This window comes from Sorex fumeus, unplaced genomic scaffold (genome assembly GCF_029834395.1).
Source record: "Sorex fumeus unplaced genomic scaffold, SorFum_2.1 ptg000008l, whole genome shotgun sequence".
Classification (NCBI taxonomy): domain Eukaryota; kingdom Metazoa; phylum Chordata; class Mammalia; order Eulipotyphla; family Soricidae; genus Sorex; species Sorex fumeus.
The window spans coordinates 4,008,421-4,017,732 of NW_026606065.1; the positions used below are offsets into that span (position 1 = coordinate 4,008,421).

A 9,312-nucleotide genomic window follows, 5' to 3' on the forward strand; every position below is an offset into this window, starting at 1 on the left:
GGTAAGTTTATCTGAATCCTTATAGGCAATGAGTAGTCTATGATCAAGTTCTAGTAACCTTATGTCATACAAGCATTAGATTCACAGACATATTTTAATTTTCATTTCATTTATTTGATCTAAAATTGTGTTTATTACTGGCCAAAAAATTTCTTTTCTTTCTTGATTTCTTTTTGGTGGGTCACACCTGGCAATCCTCAGTAGATACACCTTACTCTGCACTCAAGATTTGTTCCTGGCAATATTTATGGGACCATTTAGGAGGCTAAGATCAAACCTTGGTCAGCTACACGCAAGACAAACATCTAATCTCTGTACTAACGCTCCAGTTTCCAAACAGTTTCTTTATAGTATTTTCAATAAAATGATGGATTCTTTAAAATAATTAAATTTTTTTAACATATAACCCAAACTTTTGTTCAGTCTTCTCTCTCAATTTCTTTTTTTTTAAGTGTAGGAGTACTGCTATTTATTCAGCCATTGATTAAGCTAATTGAATTGGGCATGAACTCCACATTACATTTTTTTCAATTATTTAAAATATATTTTTAAATGAATATCTGTGAGATAGACCATTACGAAGCTGTTCATAATGGGATTTCAGTCATACAATGATCCAGCACCCATCCCTCTATCAGTATACATTTTCCACTACCAATGTTCCCTCTTTCCCTACCACCATTCCCAACACCTCCCACCCCCCACCCCCAGCCTTCCTCTATGGAAGCACTTTCCTTCTTACTCTCTCTCCTTTTCCTTTTGTGCATTATAGTTTGCAGTACAGGTGCTAAGAGGTCATGGTGTTTGTTCAGGGCATTCGATATTTTTATTGGGACCATAAGACTGGACTAGCTTTGCAACTGTGTGGCTGCCTTGGGGTATGGATGTGACTGTCAAGGCTTCCAGAAGTATAGGGAGGTAGGGGGAGGTAGCCCATCCTGACCCCGAGGAAGTCTGAAGATTTCAGTCACAAAACCCGCATATCTGAATTTTCAGCAGTTTATATCTTGGTGAGGTCCATCTGAGATAGTGAAGTCAGGCCAGGGGTATGGTGACAATTTTGGATTGTGGAGCAGGAACTGCTTGGGGCTCTGCTTGGTTGGACACCAGACTAACCTGCCCTCCTCCGATTCACACTGGTCTGTTCAGCCATGTGTGGGTCTGGGATTAACAGTGGCTTTTGATCTCATTCAAGATTTATGGGTCTCTATAATAAGGCCAATAAATGATCTTATAGAGTTGAGCTGGAGGTGATTTGTGAGCATGGCTTCCACATACCTAATTTTTGGATGTTTAATTTCTTAGTAAACTTGGCCCCAAGTTGTTGGGTCTGGCCAAAGGCACCGCAACAATTTTGATGTATCAGGAAGCCTGAAGGCACCATCAAGCTGCTGATAAACTTGCCCCTCAGGTATAGGCTAACCTGCTCGCAGTACCATACCCCCATTTTTTTCCACTCAATTTCACCAAAGACAATCTTGGATTAATTTTCTTAATTAATTAAGAAAACTACATCAAACTATCAAAAAAATCTACCTTCCTTAATTGATAAACCTTTTTTTTTTTAATACAATTTGGACTAAAAGTTGCTTTTTTAAATATTTTTTCACAAATGTTGATGGAAAACATGAGAAAATATTCTAGTGGAACACTAATATTTGTTTTTCTGTATCTCACTTCATACATTTTGTCTTACCTTTCACAATCTTCTTAATGAATTTTAGAGTTAATGATAAAAATTTTCTTGTCAGAACAATTGGATGAACTTTCCACTTGAACTTTGAGCTCTCTATGATCATTTCTTTTTGTCTACATAGGAAAGCTATCCATCTCATATCATGGGCAATTGTGTCGACGATATATGACCATATTTTGCCCAATTGTTAGTGAGGAAAATGATATCTAGTACTTCCAGGTATGGCTACAAATCTTTCATAAGCTCGTACTCATTCTTTCTTTCCTTGGCAACTATATGTTAAGATGGCAAAGTTACAAAATGGAAAAAGCCTATATCCTAAGTCATCGTTTGGAAGAAACTCACTAAAGTGAATAATCACTCCATAAAGCGTATGAAAAATACTTTTATACTGGCACTGAGATTTTTAAGTTATTTTTTCCAGCAGCTAATAATTTTTCCTCATTTATGCAACATCCAAAGAATACTAATTATAGGATTCATTTTTCTTAATATAAAAAGATAATAAGAAAATAAAAATTTAGGAAACAGTTTAGTTTATTTAGAGAAGTAAAAAATTTCTAGAAATGCAATTCATCGTCTCATTTGATTTTTTAAATATTTGATACATTGACAATATTGCTTAGTAATTAAAAATGACTTTCTTTTTTTAAAATTTTTATTAGTGAAACACCGTGGGGTACAGTTGTAGACTTACAAATTTTTGTGCTTGGGTTTCAGTTCTACAATGATCCAGTACCCCTCTTTTAAGTGTTAATTTATCAAATGAATCAAGTCACTTAAAAATCTGATAAAGTCAGGTACTGGAGAGATAGTACCTTGCACAAGGCCCACCCAGGTTCCATTTCTATCACCTGGTATATGGTCCCCTTGAGCCCCTCCAGTAGTGATTTCTGAGTGCAGAACCAGAAGTAGCTCCTGATCATTAGAAAATATAACCCAAAATCAAAACCAAAAATAATAAAGTCAGAAATTTATTTGATAACTACTATGTGACATACAGTTTTATGAGTATTGGAGACATTGAGTCTAAAAAAAGAAACAAAATTATATTCTAGGGGAAATAAGAAAGTAATAAAAATAACAAAAATTATGAAATTTATATTTAATGGGGCAAAAATTTGGAAAAAATGCAGAAAAATTGGTGTTTTGCTGGGTATTTGTACTTTTTTTAGTTAGGATGATTAGAGACATACTCACTAAGGAGCCAAATTCTGAGCAAAAACTTCAAAGATGTGGGAGGAAACGGTGGAAGATGACTGGAATCCAAAGCAAGGGATCAAACAAAGATCCTAACAGAGAGACATATAATATTTGTCAGAGGAACGTAAGTAGGCCCTGTGATTAGAAGAAAATGAAGAAGAGATGAGCGGTAGATTAAGTCTGAAGAGTGACAGGACTCAGGTTATTCCCAACCTAGTGGACCACTGTAAAACAATTTTTTTTTATGAGTCAGAAAATTGCCAGGAAGTTTTTAGCATGAAGCATAACCTGATTTTTATTTAACATTATCAATCTAATTTGTTGAAAATAAATACCAAGAAGAAAGAAGCTATAATTAGAATCTGAATGAGAAATGGTTGGGCAGAGGCTAGATTAGGTCAGTAGATCCTGCACGATTTTGTTTTTGAGCCATGTAAAAGGTAAAGGTAAAGGCCCTCCCGTTGATCATCGATTTGCTCGAGCGGGCCCAGTAACATCTCCATTGGAGACTTTGTTGTTACTGCGTCTGGCATATCGAATACGTCACGGGGAGCTTGCCAGGCTCTGCCGTGCGGGCGAGATACTCTCGGTAGCTTGCCGGGCTCTCCGAGAGGGGCGGAGGAATCGAACTCCGGTTGGCAATGTTGGCTGCGTGCAAGGCAGACGCCCTACCGCTGTGCTATTGCTCCAGTTCATATATATATACATATTTTCTGATATATACATATATATATTTTCTGATATATATGTATATATATATGTATATATATATATATATGAAAGCTCACATCACTCAACTTTTAACAACAGGTTAGTGATATCCTGAAGAATGTCTTAATAGCCAATGGTCTCTGCCAAAATAGAACAATCTTCACACTGTTTCCCCTATGGATACTTTTTTGTAGCATTTTCAGCGGCTTTCCATAACAGGCAATACAAAATATATTATTGTGGTTGTGCTTTGGGATAGGGATTGGGGCTTGGGATGGAAACATCCCAAATATGGCGGTGGGAAGGTGTAACGATAGTGGGATTGGTGTTTGAATATTAAATGTAATCAAATATTGTGAACTATCTTATAAAATAAAAAAAATTAAAAAAAAATGAGGCCCAGAGATTCTACGTAAGTAGACTGAATTTTTATGTAAAAATCAAATTAATAAGTCATAAATCACACATGTGAATTCTATTTCATAACACTGTCTTTAATATGTAGTTATATTGCATATGCACTGTTTCCACTCAATGTGTTCGCAGGCCTGGGTGCCTTATTCAGAGAGTACAAATAAAAGAGGTTTGGCAGATAGAAGAGAAAAGCTCTTGGGCAATTAAATCCCGCATGGAAAATGTTACCAGAAGTGATTCCTGTACAATGCACACATTTGCAGGAAGAAGCTCATTTGTATTTAATCTATGTTTCAGCTCATTCACAATGAGAACTCATGTTTTAGGAACTATAATCAGGAATTATGCCAGAAACCCAGGGACTGAGCCCAGGACTGCAGCAGGGTCAGGCATGTAAGAGCAATCTATTCTGCATCTTGCAATGTTGATGATGGGATTTTATTATTAAGCCAATAATTAAAACCCAAATTATATAAAATAAAATATCTGAAATAAATCACAATTTTTTAAAAGCTTCATGTGTCGTAACAGGAATAAACCTTTTTTTTTTCTTTTTGGGTCACACCCAGCAATGAATGCACAAGGGTTACTCCTGGCTCATGCACTCAGAAATTACTTCTGGTGGTGCTAGAGGGACCATATGGGATGCTGGGAATAGAACTTGGGTCTGCTGCATGCAAGGCAAACACCCTACCCGCTGTGCTGTTACTCCAGCCCCATTTGTTGTTTTTTTTAAAATATTTTTTTTAAGAAAGCAACATTCCTCAATGTAGGTTGACTAAGGGATAACACATCTGTCATTTTATAAACCTAAATATAAACAGTGTAAGTGAATGGAAAAATTAAACCTAATTTATATATCTTGCTCTCTGATTTAATTTATAACTTTATAGGTACTTATTATGTACTGGTTGACTAGAATAAATTTGGCACAAATAGAAAAAAACAAAACAAAACTGGGAAGTGGACCTATTACTATCCAACTTCCCATGGGTCAATCTAACTGAGAAAAATCAAACAATAATATTTAAAACAATGATAAAAGGAAATTCTTTGAAAAACTAGAAAATAAAATCATTTGGCATACTTAAAAAAATAGCAATTTTAGCTAGAACATACCAGTTCTGTCAAAATGCAGCATTTCATAGTTAGCCTGTTAATTAAATCGCAGTTATTAAGTTCATGTTGAGATCACTATTGAATACAGGGATGTGATCTGCTTTTAGATACACTATATAATCTTCAAGTATCCCCAAATATGACTAAGGACTGATTTAAAAGCATATATTTATTCTCTCATCCTTTAATGACATTATGGAAAGTTCTCATGAATTTGGATAGGATAAAAATTTCTCCACCCCATTATATAAACTATTTCCCTAGTTGAACAGTTTGATTTACTTAAAGATTAGTTGGTTTTGCCAGGTAAGGATTAATTACCAAACGACAATTGACAACTCAACTGTTTTGTTCATACTTGGCTTTTTGTTTTCTTGGGGAAAGATTACTGCTGGGCATGACTGTTTTAAATTAGAATGATGAATTCATGTAAGGTTATGGGTTTTAGGGTGGAGGTGGGCAGATAGAGCCCTTCAGAAGATGTAATTCTATATTTTCTGACACCTTACCATCTAGTCTCACATGAGCTCTAAGGCAGAATCTCTCTTAGAGGCTTGTTTTAACAGAGCAACCTTTTCCTGCTACTGTCTGCTGTATTTTGTTGTCTTTGTGCTAATAAAATAAAGGTCAGGAAAGGGTAAAAGTCCTGTAAAAGCAATTACAATCAAAATGAGTCACAGTTCTGAAAGGCGGAGTAGCTTGTCCACATTTACAGTACGTACGTCATTCCAATGATTCTTAACTAATTTATAGAGTCACTATGTTCTTTGGTTTCCATCACAAATATATTATTTTTATATAAGGAAGTATTTTATTTAGAATGTATGTATTTGATAAAAAATGAAGACTCCTTTTTCTATTTTTAAAATATTACTAATGGAACTTAGGTATCTAAATATACTTGTATAGAAATATGTTCAGTTGCAGCACACAATTTCTACCTACAAAGAACTATGTCTGTACAGCTGGATAAGACCAAATTTGTTCAGTCTTTATGGACTATGTTCTTGTCATTAAGTCCAATTAAACTTCCTAATGTAGGAGACATTTCTAGGAGACTAATGTTGAAATAACCAATAAATGCTATACTTCTTCATCTTGGCTTAGAAAATGAATAGTCATGGAATAAACTGGATTTTAATACAAATCCTTCACTGAAGCAAATATTTTGAGCTAATCATATTAGCTCAAATGCAGCTACAAACTCCAAAAAGAACAAATCACTATGAGGAATGTGAAATAAACAAAGTCATATCACTCCTGGCATCTATAACTATTTGTAATTTTCATAATCCACCTCTCCACTTAGAGTCAAGCTCATATTAAACCCTTAATCATTTATTTCAATTTTGGTTGAGATCATATTAATAGTTATTTGCCAGGGAATTAAGGTGGCTCTGTTTCCATGAGTTCTAGACTCCAGTGACTTTGGAAAAATTACCGCAATGGGTATACTCCTTTACTCCTTCACTGAATACAGAGGATGTCCTTATAGTCTAACTACAGTGTCCATCTGCTCTCTGAGCCTTATAGATAAAAGGCCTATAGATCCAGGGGTTTTAATTTAATTGTAGGTGAGCAATATAGGTACAGCATAACCTTTCAGAAACTCTACTGAAAACCACAATGCCTGAAAGGGGGGAGAGAGAGAGAGAGAGAGAGAGAGAGAGAGAGAGAGAGAGAGAGAGAGACTAACAGAGACAGAGACTAACAGAGACAGAGATAAGGAGAAAGACAGAGACAGAGAGAAACACAGAGACACAGAGAGAGACACACAAAGACACACACACACACAGAGAAGTAAAATGCTTGCAGTATGGGGCGGGGTGGGGGGAAGATGATGTGAACACTGGGGACAGGGGTCCTGGGAAATGAGCACCGGTGGAGAGATGGGTGTTGGAACAGTGTATGACTGAAACCAAATTATGAACAGCTTTGTAAAGATCTGTCTCACAGTGATTCAATAAAAAAAATCTTTAAAAATAAATTAAAAAAAACATTTCTGTGAGCTAACCTATTGCTTCAAAACAAAGAATCCCATAAAATCTGAATAGAACATAGTACTGTGTTGGGGGTCTTACTGAGAAAATTCTCTCAGGAGCTAAGCATCACACAGAGAAAGTCAGCTTATATGGAAGGCAGAACTGCAGATAAGTCTAGAATGTAGGAGTGCCCCCCTTGGTTTGAGGAATGGAGAATCAGAGGCTGAATGAGAAAAGAGATCAGCTAGTCCAGAAGACTAGTATAGGAGAGAAAACACAAACCTTGGATGGATGGTAGCTGAGTGCAAAGGACTTAGAGAGTATCACGATGATGATCACGATCATCCTGTTGTTCGTCGATTGCCTCAAGCAGGCACCAGTAACGTCTCCTTCGCCCTAGCCCTAAGATTTTAAAAAGTGCCATATTCAAGGCTCTTTCAGGCCTAGGAGAATGAGACCCATCATTGTTACTGGTATTTGGCATATTGGGTACACCATGGGGAGTTTGCCAGACTGCCGTGTGGGCAGGTTACATTCAGTAGCCTGCCAGGATGTTCAAAGTAAGAATGAGATAATAAGATGTCACTCAGCCGCAAATGTGGCCACATGCTTCTGGGAGCTGGGTTTTATAGTCTCTGGGTCTTGGCCATTGATGGGATTACACGGCGCTGGGGGTCAGTTGGTGGGTGTGACCCCTGCCTACTGGAAGATGGAGGATCTTAGTGGAGGATGCTCAGCCCCAATTCGAACAGGCTTGGAGATCTCAGCCCTGGGACCCGCATGCCTTTGTTCCTCTGCCAGTACCTTCATGCATGTAGAGTGGTCTCAGCATGGTTGTTGCTGGTTCTGGAGGTCTTCAGCTGCCGGGGCTCTGCTTGGGGCGGGGAGGGAAACTCAACTAGAGAGTACCAACTACCTGAATTGAAAGCATGCTCGGGTCTTGGTCAGCATAACAGTATGAGTTGCTGCTCCCAATAAGAATAAGTGAGATGTGCCCCATAGGATTGCAGGATAACCGCTCCCCCTCCACACACCCTCTCCCACTGCTGCGGACCCCACTCCTAAGATGCTTGCTGCCTGAGCTGATATAGCTCTTCCTTATTCTCCATCTGACCATCTGAGAGGCTGATGCAGAAATTGCAGCTTAGGTCCATCATGGAATAACACAGCTTTGAACTGGAATTCACAAGTCATAGAATGAATCCCAGTGAAGGGTTTTCTAGCCTCATCTGCCCTGTACTGGGACTAGACATTCCGGGGATGAGCACCATGCAGTAGGGTCTCAGCCTCAACTCCTCCAGCAGGGGTGGTAGCCATGGCTCTGTGCCAATAGACCCACAGTCTATAACCCACACCACATGCACAGGCCTTGTCTTTCTCCCAAAAGACCCCACTATTGAGGTTCCAGCTTCCAGACAACCTGACTTGCTTTAGCTATGGCCTACTCAGAGCCAAAGAAGCCCCCCAGTATGGATTCTCCAGACTTCATCGCCAACCTAAATCAGCTGGCTTCAATCACAAAGTTTCCCATGTGTACCTGTGCCGAGTGTGTGAGAGACTGGGAATTAGCAGTGCCTGACACAATAGGATGCTGGTTTCCCACGACACAGCTAGAAGCAGCCATTCTGGAGGAAACAAGTGGGAAGGCATCCCAAGGCAACAGAAGAGAGCAGACAACCCATCAGACTATGGTTTGGAGGAGCCATTTCAAAATTTATACCGGTAAATGCAGAAGTCCTCCCACAGCAGTGGAAATCAGCTTAATGTAGAATTTTTATTTGGTACAAATTATCTCAATCTCCAGTCACTGAAAAGCGATTTGGATTGTGATCTCACATCAATTCCCAGACACCAGCATCTATGAACCTTGGGCCAGTTCTTTGTGTTATAGTAGCTCCAGAGGTCTGGGGTGTTAATCCCTGTTTTCATGCAGGTGCACACAAATAAGAACCACAGGAACCTCACAGATCTTTCAACATTTTTGAAATCCTTACAAGGCAGTTGTGTTTGCCAGAAATTAGTAGATTCATAGTACCTAGGCTGATATTGTGAATAGAAGCACTGGATTACTGCTCAGACAACCTGAACTGAACTCCCAAGAAGCACTCAGATAAATAAAAAATAAAAGACTTCAGCCACTTGAGTATTGGAGAATTTCAGCGCTGCTTGAGGATGACTTCAGAGCAA

The 9,312-nt window shown here is 38.3% G+C and overlaps 1 pseudogene; it reads right to left on the bottom strand.

The window, feature by feature from the left end:
• The window catches only part of LOC130019309 (dnaJ homolog subfamily A member 1-like), a 48,453-nt pseudogene extending 40,983 nt beyond the window's left edge, over positions 1 to 7,470 (bottom strand).
• Between the last annotated feature and the right edge of the window lie 1,842 nt (positions 7,471 to 9,312).